The sequence below is a fragment of the Siphateles boraxobius genome, unplaced genomic scaffold, assembly GCF_051911475.1.
Source record: "Siphateles boraxobius isolate OS27281-9 unplaced genomic scaffold, OSU_SipBor_1 66, whole genome shotgun sequence".
NCBI lineage: Eukaryota > Metazoa > Chordata > Actinopteri > Cypriniformes > Leuciscidae > Siphateles > Siphateles boraxobius.
The window spans coordinates 33,289,774-33,308,302 of record NW_027509193.1 but is presented as its reverse complement, the minus strand read 5'-3'; the positions used below and the strand labels follow the sequence as shown (position 1 = coordinate 33,308,302).

Genomic DNA, 18,529 nt, shown 5'->3' with positions numbered 1-18,529 from the left:
ATTAACCACTTAGCAACACCCTGGCGACTATAGACCAATTTCGAGCCGACGTCACAATTACGTCACGGCGCTAGCTGGAGGCAAAACAAAGTGAAAACTGCAGGCGGCCAATACAAACCAGCACAGATTCGGCTACATAATAAGGAGCTTAAATTACTATTATTATTATTAAATGTCATCTTGTTGTGTTGTTGGGTGCAAGAATCAATGAAAAATGAATATGCTGTATCTGGAATTTTTATTTTTAAAATTGCACCGTAATGTCACTCTTTACATTGACGTCTTCTTGGCGCTGGCTGGGCAGAACTGCGGATCGTACCACACAAGTCTTGTACATGACCATTCATCACATAGTTATAGGCATCTAAAGATTTATATGACCCCAGTATGTCTTTACGCTCGGTTTCTCTATCGGATAGGTGTAGGACTGAGCCTAGCGTTAACGTTAATCCTGTCAGATCGTCGATCCATTGCCTGAGCTTGTACGGGTCAGCCAATCTGGTTCCGTCTGTTAAAATTAACTTTTGCAAATAACAATCGCAGTCCTGGACAGTGAGTGACCTTGCACATTAAGATAAAATCGGATTTTCTCCAGTCATTGTTAAAAAACAAGCTAACAAAATTTGCAAACTAATGTTAGGGAAGCGGCCAGAGGGATTGTTCTGCAACCACCTAAGCTCCGCCCACAGAAAAACGTCACCATGTTTAACAACTGAAAAGGGGTCTATATACAACACCCTAGAATCACGCAGACAAGTTTAATAGAGGTAAAAACCTTTTTACACAAAAAATGTCAAATGTGGTTATTTTTGCAATTGCGTTTGGTGTCGCTAATGGCAGAAAAACTACATACTGCACCTTTACAGTATATACGAGTAGAAGTATCCATGTATACTCAAAAACTACTTCACAAACACTAGTGGTCAACAATGACAGATTCAGCAATTTGTCACAGCATGTGCGCATTTATGGTTTTTGTTCATCAGCTTCATTTGTCTGTTTTCTGGGTCTCACATTTAACAGGCACGGCTGGCATTATAAAACCACTGGCAAAAGCGCTGGAAATACACAAATCACAGCTTGAGTGAATAAAATACACAAGAGTTTCTCCGTTTCCCACTGTGTCTTTGTCTTCTGAGCTGCAGCTACCGTATCTGCAGATATTATCTTTCTCTCTTTCTCTTCTTCTGTCTCTGTCTGAGTTGCAGTGTCGTGTGTGTTTTATCTGGAAGAGTGCATGATAAGGTCACCATGTGTGCGGGTTGTGTGTGTGTGTGTGTTTACGAACATCACCTCAGCTGTCTGCAATGGAGGTCTGACAGACAAACACACACCACATGTCCTCCATCTCACCGTATCTGCCCTATCCTTGCATTCCTGTCTTTTATTTTAAAAGCAGACAGAATAGTCACCTGATCCCAGTGTATTAAACCTGTCAAGTGAGTCATGCGCATGCGCGTGCGATCTGTGTTTGTGTTTGGAGCTCCGTCGAATTGATTCATTAATCGCTGATTTTCTTCTTTACCACTCATTTATAAACAAGCACTTTCTATTTTTATATCATGTGAACTTATCCTCGACACTATTCCTTATAAAAAACAATCGGATTGCTTTGATATCGCTACTTAGATCCAACTTTCCGAATCTCGGCTACTAGCCTTTAGCCCGCTAGCATTTCACGCGTGGCCTCGCGCCTATCGACCCTCTCATTTTACACCCGTTTGACTGAAAGGATACGTGTTATATCCATCATTTCAGTCCTAAATTAGTAGTGATATTGGTAGTATCACTACTAATTTACTGTTCATCTGTTATAATGGCGAACATATCGGATGTGTGTCTAACGTTACCTCTGAGTGCAGGTGAGGACACATTCGAGCTGGTTTCGGTACGATTGGAGCTGGAGTCGGTGGAGAAACAGATCCGCGTTCTGCTGGTGAAGCAAGCCGAGCTGCGAGATCGGCGATCAACGCTCGAAACATCACGCGCCGATGCTCACAAGTCAGTGGTTAGTAACTTTTTGACTCCGACTTCGTCTACTCCGTGCGTTTCTCTGCCCAGGAGGACGCGATCATCTCTGCCTTCATTCACTCCGGCACCGAGGCAACACCACGGACCCTGGGTGATCCCACAGCGGAAGACACGAGCCAGGACCAGACCAAGGACTTCCCCCCCCCTCCCGGTCTTCGAGATCTCCACCCGGAACCGCTTCTCCCCTCTTCGCGAGCCGGAACGTGACGCCGCCGTGATCATCGGCACTTCCATGGTCCGTCATGTCCGTGCTACCTCAGGTAAGCGTAAGGTGCGCACTCACTGTTTTCCTGGTGCTCGTGTTCTTGATGTCGCCGCACAGATTCCCGAGATCCTGAACGGTGACGAGCGCGTCGGAGCTGTGGTCCTACACGCCGGGACGAACGACATCAGGCTGCGGCAGACGGAGGTTCTGAAGAAGGACTACAGAAGCCTGATCGAGACGGTTCGCAGCACATCGCCTGAAGCAACTATCATCGTGTCTGGACCGCTTCCCACGTACCGACTAGGACAAGAAAGGTTCAGTAGATTATTTGCTCTAAATGAATGGTTAATGTCATGGTGTAATGAACAGAAACTGCTCTTTGTAAATAATTGGAATCTGTTCTGGGAGCGACCTAGGCTCTACCGTGCTGATGGCCTGCACCCCAGCAGAATCGGAGCGGCTGTTCTGTCCGACAACATCTCCAAGACGTTACACACCATATGACTAGTAAGTCAAAGTCCAAATCACAGTCTTTGCTGTCCCAACTTAATTGATATAAGTAGTGTAGAACATTATATAGAAACTGTGTCTATTCCTCGCTTAGTGAGGCCAAACAATAAATCTAGTGTAGGATCTAGCAAAAATCTTATTGTAATTAAACCAGAAAATCTAAATATCAGTGAACAAAAACAATTTCTAAAGCTAGGTCTTCTAAACATTAGATCGCTCACACCTAAGGCGGTTATTGTAAATGAAATGGTCACAGATAATAGTTTCGATGTACTTTGCCTTACTGAAACCTGGCTTAAACCAAATGATTATTTCGGTCTAAATGAGTCCACTCCACCAGGATACTGTTATAATCATGAGCCCCGTCTGATCGGTCGTGGCGGCGGGGTTGCAACAATCTATAGAGATATTCTTAATGTTACTCAGAAAACAGGTCACAGGTTTAATTCGTTTGAAGTACTTGTGCTAAATGTTACGCTCTTAGATGCAAGAAACAAATCCATATTATCTCTAGCCTTGGCTACCCTATATAGACCTCCAGGGCCCTATGCTGATTTCCTAAAAGAGTTTGCATACTTTCTCTCAGATCTATTGGTCAATGTCGATAAAGCAATAATTGTTGGAGACTTTAACATACACGTAGATAATACAAATGATGCGTTAGGGACTGCGTTTACAGATTTATTAAACTCCTTTGGGGTCACGCAAAACGTCAGCGGTCCCACTCATCGTCTAAATCATACACTAGATTTAATTATATCATATGGAACCAATCCAACTGATATAAATATTATACCGCAAAGTGATGATCTCACTGATCATTACATGGTAACTTGTATAATACGTACTGCTGAAATTTGTCACGTTGCGCAACGTTATCGACCAGGCAGAACAATCCTTCCAACCACTATAGATAGATTCTCAAATAGCTTACCTGATCTATCTCAGCTGCGCAGTGCACCCAAACAAACAGATGAACTAGAGGAAATGACTAGCAGTTTGAGCACCATGTTCTCTAGTACACTAGATATTGTTGCACCAATTAGATTAAAAAAGGTAAGAGAGAAAACTAAAGCACCATGGTACAACAGTGCTACGCATGCAATCAAGAGAGAAACTCGTAACTTAGAGCGTAAATGGAAACAAACTAATTTAGAGGTCTTTAGAATCGCGTGGAAAGACAGTATGTCACGTTATAAAAAGGCTCTAAAAGCAGCAAGGGCTGAGCATCTCCGCAAACTAATAGAAAATAACCAAAATAATCCAAGGTTTTTATTCAACACCGTGGCTAGACTAACAAATAAACAAACATCACCAGAGCAAAATATTCCATTACAATATAGTAGTAATGATTTTATGAATTACTTCAATGAGAAAATAGAAAGCATCCGAAACACAATTGTAAATATACAATCCTCTATGATGTCTTATGATTCAGCCTCAATTATGGCCCCTCTAGAACAACTACACCGATTTACAACTATAGGACAGGAAGAGCTAAATAAACTTATCATTGCATCGAAACCAACAACATGTTTATTAGATCCAATACCCACTAAACTACTGAAAGAAGTGTTACCTGTAGTCGAAGAGCCTCTTCTTAATATTATTAACTCGTCTTTATTTTTAGGTCATGTTCCAAAAATATTCAAGCTGGCAGTAATAAAACCTCTCATTAAGAAACCGCAATTAGATCCAAATAACTTAGCAAATTACAGACCCATCTCAAATCTTCCATTTATGTCTAAAATACTAGAAAAAATTGTGTCCGCTCAATTGTGCTCTTTCTTACAAGAAAATGATATCTATGAAAAATTCCAGTCGGGATTCAGACCGCATCATAGCACAGAAACTGCGCTAGTTAAAATTACAAATGATTTACTTTTAGCTTCTGACCAAGGCTGTATCTCAATACTAGTTCTACTCGATCTAAGCGCTGCGTTCGACACTATCGATCATAAAATACTCCTGGATCGACTACAAAACTACACTGGTGTTCAGGGACAGGCATTAAGCTGGTTTAGATCTTACTTATCAGACCGTTACCATTTTGTCTGTCTAAATGGGGAAAAATCAAAGATAACGTCAGTAGACTATGGAGTGCCGCAAGGATCGGTGTTAGGCCCTCTGCTATTCTCAATATATATGCTGCCACTTGGTAATATTATAAGAAAACATGGAATTAATTTCCACTGTTATGCTGATGACACTCAATTATATATCTCATCACGACCAGATGAAAACACTAACTTATCTAAATTGACAGAGTGTCTAAATGATATAAAATGCTGGATGACGTGTAATTTCCTGCTATTAAATTCAGATAAAACGGAGGTACTACTTATTGGTCCAAAAAACTACCCACAAAATCCCTTACAATACAACTTTAATTTAGAAGGATGTCCTGTTACTTTGTCCACTACAGTAAAAGACCTGGGTGTTATACTAGACCGCAACTTGACTTTCGAAAATCATATTTCATATATTACAAGAACAGCCTTTTTCCACCTTAGAAACATTGCTAAGCTACGCAACATGCTATCTGTTTCTGATGCAGAAAAGTTAGTTCATACTTTCATGACCTCGAGACTAGATTACTGTAATGCTTTATTAGCTGGCTGTCCTACATCCTCAATTAACAAGCTACAGTTAGTGCAAAATGCAGCTGCTAGAGTTCTTACTAGATCAAGAAAATATGATCATATAACACCTATTTTATCATCTCTACACTGGTTACCTATTAAGTTACGTATCAATTACAAAGTATTCCTACTGACCTATAAAGCCCTAAATGGTTTAGCTCCTGTGTATTTAACAGACCTTCTATCGCCATACAATCCATCGCGCTCTTTAAGATCACTCAATTCGAGGCTTCTGGTCATTCCTAGGATATCTAAGTCCACTAAAGGAGGGAGGGCGTTCTCGCATTTAGCTCCTAAACTCTGGAATAGCCTTCCTGATATTGTACGAGCCTCAGACTCGCTGTCCCAGTTTAAAACTAGATTAAAGACGCATCTCTTTAACCAAGCATTCACTTAATGCTTAACCTTTGATACTGCTGAATCGGTTCGAATGCATTAACATTATGAACATCAGCTATGCTAATTATTTCCCATCTGCCTTTCTGCTGTTATCTCGGGACGCTAGTCCCGAGGTAAATAGCGTTCGTCAGCTCCAGTTTGTATCCAGCCTCTCACGGAGACTTCAGATGCCCCAACGCCTGTGAAGAGACGACTCGACGCCTGTGAAGAGACGACTCAAAGCCGGCGATATGTTATGCCATAAATTAATACTTGATTAACTAACTGTATTTTTCTATGTACATTTCCGAAATGCAATTTCTGTAAAGCTGCTTTGAGACAATGTGTATTGTGAAAAGCGCTATACAAATAAATTTGAATTGAATTGAATTGAATCATACCTGGACGCACGCGTGAAGACATCGGGCCGCACATAGCGATCATTGTTGAGGGCTGCTGAGATCATTCCTCAAACAGGCCGCAAACATCAGGCCGCTCATTCCACACATACCACACAACAGCGAGAGAAGCAGATCCAAACACTAGTGAGCTGCCTAAATAGACTGTGTTTAAGGCATCATGGGTGCTCTTCCAACACAAATCCATGTCAAATTCAAATCAAACATTCACAATGATACTTGCTGGACGTTTCCAAGTGGCTGTACTGTTGTTTTAATGGAAGTTTCTACAGCTAGATGGTTGAATGTGATTGGTGAGCTACACAACTGTCCATCGATTGTGAAAATCTGATTCACACTTGAGATACAGTACAGTATATATCCATTCAATCCCATATGTGACCCTGGACCCCAAAACCGGTCACACAAGGGTCAATCTTTTTGAACTTAAGATTTATACATCATCTGAAAGCTGAATCAATAAGCTTTCCCTTGATGTATGGTTTGTTAGGACAATATTTTTCAGAGATACAACTATTTGAAAATATGGAATCTGAGGGTGCAAAAAAATAGAAACATTGAGAAAACCGCCTTTAAAGTTGTCCATTTATGTTAAACTTTGCTTCATCCACTCAAAAATATATATTTTTTAATCTATTTACGGTAGGAAATTTACAAAATATCTTCATGGAACATGATCTTTACTTAACATCCTTTTCGGCATAAAAAGAAAAATGTATCATTTTGACCCATACAATATATGTTTGGCTATTGCCACAAATATACCCGTGCGACATGTGACTGGTTTTGTGGTCCAGTGTCACATATGTCATACAGGGTCACAACTTAAACTTAATGTTGAGTTCCAGGGGGCCTCACAAAAGAAGTGCTCAACGCTGCCCCCTGCATGTGCCAGCCAGCATGTGCAGTGAGAACCGATTGAAATGTTGAAGGAAGAAAAAGTAGGAGATTCCCAGCCTCTCCCATTGGAATCTCTCTTTCTCTCTGGCAACATCAAATAACTCTTCAGACTGTCAACACAGCATTTCCCACTCAAATTCCCTCCCGTTCTTTCACACTATTCCTATCCACACGGATAAAGGGGTTTTACCCTCTGTCAGGCTAATTCATCCTATCAGGTCCAGTGTGGGATATAAATCTCAGAAAACCCTCAAGAACAGGTCCAGCTCATATTTCACTCCTAGATTTCACTCCTAAACTACATTTAGCAGAAAAGTCTATTTTAAGCAACATTACTTTACATTTTCAAGCTAATTAAACAGATTTTCTTTCCTGTTTTCATGCAATAATGTAATGCTGATTTTAACCGAAACAAACTCAGAGTAGGAGAATACGTTTTTTTTTTCACATTAGGATAAATGAGCATTTGAGGAGGAAATGGTTTTGCAGTAAAATCCTAAATGCCTTAAAATATCTTTTATTTTGGTTTTAGGTTGAAATACCACCCATTTTTTTGTGATATTCGCCCATTTATAAGCATTAACCTGATAACTCATGTCTTTGTGACGGTATAAAGACTGTGGGAACCCTGCGTAGGTGACATCACATGACATTTGACATGTCCCAGGCCAAAAGCGTCAGTGGTTGGTTTCACAGTTGATTCAGTGGGGTCTGGTTACGGGGTCAGGGTCTATCAGCAGTCTATCTGCCTCTGTTTAAACTACTTATTCTTTAACCATCAACACTTTGCACGCTTTCCTAAGGCTCTCAATCTTTGAACATCTCTGTCTGAACTCTTTATTTCAGATTCATCCAATAAATACGACACAGAATTAATATGCAACAATTGACCATGACATTATATGAGCAGAGAAGACCAGGTGGAAACGTCATTATCAGAGTCAGTTCTATAAATACTGACGTTCTGTCGTCTTCACATGAGTGTGTGTGAGACAGACCTCTGGCGTCTGGACACGAACACCTGGTTTTTACAGTACACCGTTGTGGGCCGACCACATTCGCTGCTGTAAAAGTCAAGTCAGCCTATGGCTGTATAAACCAAATGAATTTCTGTCGCTCATGCTAATGGCCGTCTTCAGAAAACGCTTCACCACTTCCAAACCTGAAAACTTCCAAACTTCAAATTCTGACTCTGGAAAAACAGGTGAGCAGAGAATGAAACAAAAAGATATCTGAAAATACTGATAAACTAATTTAGATGATTTACTAAGTTACTGAGAGTTTTGTTAAGGTACAGTTAGTATGCAAATAAAGTACAAAGCAAGTAAAGACAGCAAATGATAGTACATTAGTCATTTTAGCAAAGTAAGAATGTGAGTAAAGCACATATGCAAGAAAGATAAATAAAGCATGTAATCAAGTAAAAGAATATAGCCTAAAAGTAAAGTGCAATGCAAATGAATTAGACAAAACAAATAAGAATAAGACACATTCATCAAATTGAAATATAAGAAAAAGAAAAGAAGAAAAGAAAAGAAAAAATTGGTATCAGATTTTATTTTGCACATGTTGTTTTGCACCATTTCATTTGTATTTTTGTACATGCAAATTCTAATATATATATATATATATATATATATATATATATATAATATATGTATATATATATATATATATAAGAATATAAAGGAGGAATTTTAAAAAGAGACATTTAAAAAAGAAAAGAACAAAGACAAAACAAAAACCTGATCAACTCATTTCACTAAGATAAACCAACCAACAAACAAACAAAAAATAAATAAATAAACAAATAAATAAATATATAAATAGGGGGGGGGGGGGGTAATAAGGGAAATTTAAAAAAGCAAAGCAGAGGGAAAAAAAAACAATTTGCATGTTGTTTTGCATTGTTTTGTTGGTATTTTTTGTATGCAAATGATTTGACAATACAAATGCTTGACATGCCAAAATAAATATTTGTCATGCCTATCATGCACAGTAAAACTGAACCTGAGGCGGAGATGCGGTACAAATGAGAAGAATGATGTGTGGTGAACAACTAGCACTAAAGCACTGGTGCAGGAGGGAGAAAAGACCAGTGTTTATTTTAGACTGACGAGTGACACACACACACACACACACACACACACACACACACACACACACACACACACACACACGCACACACACACTTATGATAAACACATGAAGTGTTTTTCTGTCCCATTGACAGCTGTCACATCCTGAATCCTTCGGTACCATCAACAGCCTGTCCATACAGTCTAAACTTCCTCTGATCTTATGAGATTTACAGCACCACAAAACCAAACAGCTTTCATCCGTGCGCTCGCGGCCTAAACATGCCTTAAACAGGATGGCAGATCCATCATCAACAACACAAGATCATATGTTCTGCTTAATGCACAGTATAAACTCTATACATAGGCCTTCTGTTTGAAATGATAAACATGTCAAAAAGGAGTAGGCTATGCTATTGTCATCACATAGTGTGTTTAATTCAAAGAGGGACTGACTTTGCACACTACGTATACTACTGTATGAAATAGTATGAGCAGAATATGCTATTCCTAACAGCCTGAGAGAGACTCTGTTCTCCTGAAGAAGTGCATGAGGAGGATTTAATTTGTGTGAGCACGCACACACACACAGCTGAGCTACATCATCATATGTGCATCAGATCTGAGCTAAACACGCATGAAATCATTGATCTGTTCCTGCAGTGCAATGTAATGTGTTACAGATGCGCTGTCTGCATGTGCGTTTCATGTAGAAATACATTACAGAAAGGATATATACTGTATGGCTGACATATTTCTGGGAAGATGACATGTTGTGGACTGTGACATGCTAAAACTTTTTCAAAGGGCATATTTTATCATTATGCATGTGACTGTTATATTCAAATAAATGAATATACCACATGAATATCTGTAGGCTCCTTTACAAAATACAGGGAACAAGACAACGGCCTCGTCGCTATAACACAGGTCTCAATACAGTTACTGTTACTACTGTAAACTGTTTGCAGCTGTGGGTTTATAGTTCAGTTAGTGGACCATCAAGAGCTGCGAGTGAAGATTTCAGCATGTCTTGAGAGCAGCTTTCTGTGGTTTCGGGTTCATAACACACGATGCAATAACTATAATGGAGATTGCAGAACTTCAACAAGCTTATTTAAATCCATGCACAAGTATCACAGACATATTTGTTGATTCTACTAAGAGCCATGAAACTACTATTTAAGTAAATAAATAAATATACTTTTCCAAAAATATACATAGGGTATGTTCTTTTTTATAGTCTTATTTTAATAGTAAACAAAACACTTTTTTTAGATATATTTCTGATATTTTTTTTGATAAAGTTTTCACGATCATCTAATTAATTGTTGTTTACGAAACATTTAAAAAAATCCTGTTAAAACATACACTGTAAAAAATATGATCAATAAGTTATGACAACACATGTTTTTACATTGCTTTAACTCATCAAAATAAGTTAAGCAATGTAATTAAGTTATACGAGATTCAACTCGTTTTTTTTAAGCCAGTTTAATGTAATTTAAATTGAAATTACTTAAACATCCACAAGTTGAATAAACAAGTTGCTTGAACTTAAATATTTAAGGCAGAAACTTTTTTAACAGTGTGGAAATACATCTAAAAGCAATATGTATACATAGTACAATACAGTACAGTACAGTATAGTAGGCTTCTAGGCTATATTTTAAAAGTTGTAAAATATGATTGTTACACACCAAACACTACAGTGATGTAAGTAAAGCGTATGCAAAAGCACAAATGTCAGTGTGTGTCTGCACATACCGGTCCGGCGAGTTTAAATGCAAAAAAAAAAAAGAATGATCGAAAGCGCGTCCATAAACGGTGCCTCATTTGATGCTCTCCAGTGAGTAAACCTCACACACGCGCGCTCCCGCCGCTCCTCCCAGAGTGAACTTAAAGCGCGAGGCGAGCACAGCTCACACACACACCGGAGTTTCACCACAGACACTTGGACTCGACCGTGCGCCTTTACCTCCTCGGAGAAACTTTACAAACGGACTCTCTATCAAAACCCTTACTTATCAACTCTATATGAGACGTACTTTATGTCATTTGAAAAGAAACGCGAGTTATTGGATACATAAATGCAGGACTGACGGAACGCGCTCGGTGCCTTCACCTCCAATGCGCCGCTGATGCGCTCGAGCTGGTGAGTGAAACGCAAAGTTTAAAAAGTGGAAAAAGGCGAAAATTAACACCTGTGTTGGTTTCTAACACATATAGATGTGGATTTGACAGTTTTGTCGTGTATTATTGTGAGAATACGCACAAATTCATACTTAAGTAAGTGTATGACCTACCCATATGTATTATAGCGGATCTTTATAATGCATTTATTAATTTAGCAGACAAATGAGCAATTTTGCTTTTTATACGCAAACAGCACTCTATCTCTAGAGACCACAATTAAGTTTCAAAGTTGTTCTGAAACTTTGGTCGTCCATTCATGGTTTTACAAACATTGCATAGGTTCAGAGCGTTTCTAAAGGTTTGATGCTGGTGCACCAGTGCACTTGAAGTGTTTATGCTCGTGCATGTGTAACTCAATGTTGTGCATATTACCAGCGTCGTGCACAAACATGAGAACAACAATCCAGATCAAAGCTGTGCAAGTCTGTATTCAAGTACTATTAAAAAATCATGCTTTTCACTGGTTCTGGTAGTGTGTTTTAAGTTGGTATATGGAGATTAAAACATTACGGTTCTTAATAAGCAGTAAAGGTTCTTCAGGTCATTGCTTTGGTTTCTGGGTTCTTTAAAGAGTTTTCTAAAGAACTAAAGAAAAGCTCTCTTTAGAACTTAAGGTTCTTCTAAGGAATCAAGCTTAAAAAAAACTGTTTAGTGCAAATTAGAACCTTTATTTTCAAGACTCTATATGACTTGTATACAAATACACACACTTTTAGATACTATATAATCATTGTGGAATAAATGAAAAGCTCTGAACAACCAAATTAAAACACTGGTAACTTCAAGTGCTTGACCGCAGCAGGACAAACGCATTGCGTCTGGACCACGCCGGCTTCTATTTTTCTCGGAGAAAGCATATTTTGGTGCAGTTTGCTTTTATTTTAGGAGCTCGTCCCACATCAAAACTCTGGCAGTCTAAAAGTTCAGCAAACAAATGGCCACAAACAGGTTTAATTTTGTCCGCTTAACAGGAGTTCAAAGGTAATGCTGCGGCTCAGACACAAATATGTTTAGTCACATGGGCGTAAAGGAGATTAAATGCTATTATTGCTGGTTTTACCGACTTTATTTCATGTTTGTAATTCTTATGTCGATGATTTGTCCAAGAGAGGGAGGAAGCGATCAACTATCTTGTCTGGGTCATAAAAATGTCATATAATAAATTATGTGATAAAACAAAATAATACGATACAGAACTGAGGGCAGAAACAGCGTTCACAGGGACAGCTTGACAGATGCTCTTCTAAGCACATGTCTCAAGTAGTACATTTAGGTTATAAATAAAAAGTAAGACAAACAGTACACGCATAAATCATTTACTTATGTCAAACATATTCAGATGTTAATGGGTTTCTTCTGCATTAAGAATAATGTTGCACAGAGCTTTAAACACTTCTTCGGAACAAAAAGTGACCAAATCTTGACATATTACCGTCGTAAAAATATTTTTGTGTGACCAAAAAGTCAGTGATCTTTCCATCAGGAGAATGAAGGAAATGTAAAACTCATGTGATTCTGTATATTTATCTCTGCCAGTGTAATTGCAGATTTCAGCGCTAGTTTACGATAGCAAAGAAGGCAGGCGTCATTCAAACATGTGATAATCAGCCTTGCCGTCGTTTAGTGTTTAATTGCATTTAATTAAGTTTAGAGGGAGGCTCAACACTATACTTAGTAGCAATAAAAACAAAACAGAAAGCCCCATTCAATGAAGTTCATCATAGAGGAGCGTTTGTTTGAGCACCAGGCTGGACTCTTTGCTTTGCTTTTCTAGCACAAAATGTGAGGTTTTGATTTGATTGTACTGTAGCTGACATTACAGACTTCCAACACATAATATATCTGAATTCCTATACGTGAAACTGTTCAGGCTAATAAGATTCAGACTATGGATTGGAATCAGAATGCCTTTCCTGTGTGCGGTTTCATATTTTCTAGTGGCTTCTTAAATTCCTTGGCACTTGCAAATGTCAAAGAGAGAAGTCCAGAGAGGAGTTTGTGTAGACGACGAGAAGACAAAACGGAAGGTGAGAGAACATTGTGCACAGGATATGAGAAAGGATGAAACTTGAGGGAAAAGCAAATATTCCTGTCTGAGAGACTTAATTAAGGAGCTGTGAGCGGAGTAGAACTTTAAACCACCATGTCAATTCATTTTACAAGTTTATTATACACTGGCTTATGGTGTCATGAAAATAAATGGGGTACACTGTTAAACATAATGGATTCAAAAGGGGTCTTTGTTGCAACGATGCCATTTTTGGTCCACCAAAGAACCATTCATAGAAAAGTTTTTAAAAGAAAGAAACCATTATTTCTTAGTGGGAAGAATCTACTAAAGAACCCTTTTCCACTATAAGAACTTGTGTCCATTAGAAAGGTTCCATTGGTGTTTAAGGTTCTTCATGGAACCATCAATGCCAATAAAGAACCTGAACATTCTGAAAAAAATAAAATGAAGATTCTGTCATCATCAAAACCTGAACTCTACTTCTTGTAAATAAAAGATCCTTTAACTTTAATTTAGCATTCGATGATGTAAAAATGTAAAATAATACCCTCCTGTGTTGGTATCATCAGAATGTGAGTCTGAGGTTGTGTATGTGGCAGATCAAGCTCCTCGTGCCAGCTTTCCTCACACAGTGTCAAAATAACATCCCTATGGCATTTCCCTACCGTTCTGTCCAAACAACATCACTCTCAGCGCAGAACAGAACCATGGGGTTTCTGATAAACACACATACTCTGCCAAGGCAAACACGAACATCTAAAAGCTATCTTGAAAACCACCTCCTTGTGTCTGACTCTACACTTCTCTTTGTCTCTACATATAAAGGCTACTCATATTTACATTGTTCCAACTTGAACAAAACCCTAACAACAAGTACAAAAATTGTCACTTCTCCCACAAAGTTTGTGCTATACTGACACTAATGATTCCTCAAATCACGCCATTATATTTGAGGAGAAGTGTGCCGGTACCTTACTTTTAAGTAATCAGGATTAAGGCCATTTCTAGGGATCAGATTTTCATAGAGACTATACTAGTTGGATTTGGACTAGTAATGAACCACCTAGCAAACACCCTGGCAACACCCTAGCAACGACCCACAAGACCCTAGCAACATAGCAGCAAGTTTTGCATGCATGATTTTAATTAAAAAAAATCTAGTTAAAGCTCTTGTTTAATTTGTCTTGCTGGGTACTGAGACTATATACTTGAAAAATGATTCTATAATAGATTCTACAGTAAAATATTATAAAAGATTCTACAACAAAAGACTACAAAAAGATTCTAAAAGATGCAACAGTAAAAGTTTCTTAAAGATTGTACATTAAAAGATTCTAAAATATTTTACAACAAAAGAAAATTCTACAATAAAAGATTCTACATGAAAAGATTTTAAAAAAGTACAATAAAAATAAAAGATGACTACAAAAATATTCTCAAAAAGATTCTAAAAGGTTCTACATTAAAATATTTTAAAAGATTCAACAAAAGAAATACTGAAAGATTCTACAGTAAAATATTCTACAACAAAAGTCAACAAAAAAGATTCTACAGTAAAAGTTTCTTAAATTCTACAATAAAAAAATTCTAAATGATTCTACAGTAAAATATTCTAAAAGATTTTTTTTTACAACTAAGGACTCTTAAATAAAAAAATAAAATAAAATAAAATATAAAACAAAATAAAATAAAACTGAAAAACCCATTTATTTATTATTAATTCATTCATTCTTTATCTGTATGGCTGAAATGGCACTGGGCAAAATCTGAAGAGTGTTTCCATGCTCTTGTTGCCACATGATCAGATGTATGGTGTCCTGCTGATTCTGGTTCCCTTCTAGAGCAATTAGCAGCGCGTTCTCTGCTGGCCTGTCCTTCACAATGCAGGATTAAGAGGTTAAAAGTCAGGCTGGAGGTGAAGGCAGGGGAGGGGGTGAAGGGGCGTAAAGAGGACTGGGAGACGGGGTTAGTCAAACAGCGGGCGGCTTGACGGAGTCGACGGAGCAGAAAAAGCAACACTTGTGAAAGAATGCGAGGGAAAATAGCAAAAGCCCACCAGAAAGGGTAAGGACAAACCTCAACTCTAATCGCACGCACACAAACTGGCACGTTTGATAGGAGCTTTTAAACAGGAGTGTTCAGGATCTTCCAGGTGGCTTTAGCGCTCTTAAATTAAACCTCAGGCTTCAAAGAGCGACAAAGCCATGCTGACCAAGCAGTGTGTGTGTGTGTGTGTGTGTGTGTGTGTGTGTGTGTGTGTGTGTGTGTGTGTGTGTGTGTGTGTGTGTGTTATAAAGCCCGAGTCACCCGTCGTCACTGCCAAACCAAACTGAAGAAGACCTTGATGGATGAAGCCAAATGATGCGTTCTGAAGAGCCACATCAAACCTGGCTATAAGTAGCCTACACACATATGCAATGGTTTCAGGCCTCTCAGCTGTAGCTCAAACCCCAAATAACTTAAACACAGCCGTTTATCGAACGCTCCCAGGCTAGATTTTCCTATATAGCTCTTTGAGCTGATTTGGTCCGCTACAAATATGGCAAAAATCAGAAAAATGCTGGTTTGTCCACCAAGCTATTTCCCCTCAGGAGGCGAAGGAGCACATCCGCGCGAGCCGCCACAAATGGCCGCATTTTCGCCAGACAGTAAAAAAGGAAAATGACTTTAATCTAAGGCTGTAATTACCTCCTGACTGAACTGTAATTAGGAAATGAGCCTTGAACCGAAGACGCAGACCGCGGCCCTGAACTCTACGCCAGGTCAAATACTCCACCGACCGCTATTAATGGCTAATGCGAATTCAAACACGGAGTCCCGATAAACACATTAACTTATTTGACTTCACCCAGAAACTGATAAGTGCAGAATAAGTGTTAGTTTAAGATGTTCTTGTTTAAATGTTTAGATTCGGCCGGTCTTGAAGATGATGTGTGTGTGTGTGGGTCGCTGTTTGTTTGAGCCTGAGGGTGAAGACGTGGAATGTGTCGGGGAACTTTGCTTGCACACACACAAACCCAGTACTGTGGGTTTTATCCTGCTAGTCCCCCTACTGAACATACACACACACACACACGTCCCCCGGCGTATCGCTGACGTGTGTCTTGTCATGTGACGTTTCCCCGGCGGCAGCTATTTCAGTAGAGGTTAACGCCACTCATATCTGCTTTCAGCCGACACGGGTGACATGGTCACTGTGTATCTGTGTGTGTGTTTGCAAAATAGTTCACATTTACAAGATTGAGAGAGCTACAAAAACGAAGATAGTGCAGCTATATAGTCATCATAACTCTTCCGGTGAAGTGCCACTGCATTAGCATGTTTTTTGCATCATTTTATGGATGTATGATTTATGAATATGGTAAATGGTAACCATTCGGAGCATGATGGAAACGTCATTGATCAAAGGTCACAGGCATAATTTCATAGGTAAAATTGTCTCTTAACACACACACACACACACACACACACACACACACACACACACACACACACACACACACACACACACACACACACCACGGCGTCATAACCGTACCCTACCCCAGACCTAAACCTACCCATAACAGTGCGTGTTATATTGACGCTAAAGGATGCCACGTGCGTAAGATTTCGACGAAATGTCATATGGCGTCACCTACATTACGCCAAAGGATGAGAATGCGTTGTCAATTCATGTGGACAGCAGTTCAGATCATTTTGGTGAGAAATGTTTGAGTTCATATTGAGACCTCTGATTGCAGACTTTGGTGTCTTGGCAAATCTGAGCCTAGTTTAAGGAGAGAATGTTCTCAACTCTCACTCATGTTAGGGTCTTTATCTCAGGAGAAACACCTGATGAGCAGGAGGCATAAACACTGTAGAGAAGTCTGCATTTACTCGCATTGCTGTCTGGGAGAAACAATGGAGATTCCTACAGGATTACTATGTGATACCACCCAGCACTGTATCTTTCTTTCAATTTAATGTAAACATAAGCTGTTGACATCTGTAATTTGGCCATCTTATCAGCAGACGACTTCAGGCCACAACAGAACCACCCAAAACTCAGAACGACTGCTTCTCAGTACAAACTACTACGAGTCCCTGACAGATACCGCATATAGTGAGAATCAAGGACACTGAACGCTGTCACAGCACATGACCTAGTTAAAGCGAGTGTGTCTGACGCGTGTAGCTCAGCGCCTCAGAGGTGTATTTTGGTGTTGAGTCAGTCATACTTTGAGCAAATATCCAGTTTCAGGTGTTGCAGAAGTGCGGAGGCACGTCAGCGACTCATATTTAATACTCAAGGTGCTGAATCACTCCGTGTTTGTGTGTTAATAATCCTCAAAGAACATTCCTTCTTAACAAAATACCACACTGAATCACTGCTCTTAAATAGCTGTAACATTCATAATGAAACCTTAGATTCAAATTACACGATCATACACGGAAGAACATTTGGTGTAGAAACTATTTTCACAAAGAAATAGGTAGTTAAGTTCATAAATAATTACAAAGGAAAAACACTAAATAAAATTGAGAAAATTAAGAAATTTTGAAGTAGAAAGACTGAAACAGTATTTTCAGTAACACTTTACTTAAAGCATTTTTTGGATAATGCATTATAAAGGTACTCATAATGTATGCTATAATTCATTATATCTTTACATAGGTGTAAGTAATTGTAACCAAAAACAATGCATTATAATATTTGCTGAATTCTTATCTGAAATTGGTTGATTGTTATGTGTTTTAATGCATTATTCTTTTTAAAGGTGTAACTACAATGCATTACAAGGCATAATTAATGCATTAAAAATACTTTTATAATGTTTCTATACAAAGGCTTTAAGTAACGTGTCACTGTACTTTCTTGTAAAACATACTCCAATAATCTTTGTTTTATTTACGGTTTCAAAAAATATTTTAGGTAGAGAATGATTTCACAAAAAAATACTGTTGGTACCCTGGTACAGAGATGAACACTATATTATCATATATACTACCATACTACAGATTGATTACCATATTCATATATTATGGCTGAAAAAAAAAAAAAAGTCCAGGTCATATTTGACTCGAAAATTGAAAGAAAAGAATAAAATTTTGCATTATTTTACAATATTTTTTTATGACAATTCAACACCTTTCTCCATTTGTACAACACATACTAT

The 18,529-nt window shown here is 38.5% G+C and overlaps 2 protein-coding genes across 2 annotated transcripts in view; one reads left to right on the top strand and one right to left on the bottom strand.

Moving 5' to 3' along the window:
- coro7 (coronin 7) overlaps positions 1 to 18,529 on the bottom strand; it is a 159,084-nt gene that overhangs the window by 36,699 nt on the left and 103,856 nt on the right. The window lies entirely within an intron of this gene.
- Positions 11,015 to 18,529, top strand: part of vasnb (vasorin b) — a 29,308-nt gene continuing 21,793 nt past the window's right edge. The window contains exon 1 of the mRNA XM_077213739.1: positions 11,015 to 11,318. The gene's annotated coding sequence lies outside the window, so the exon portion shown is untranslated. The remainder of the gene's footprint in view (positions 11,319 to 18,529) is intronic.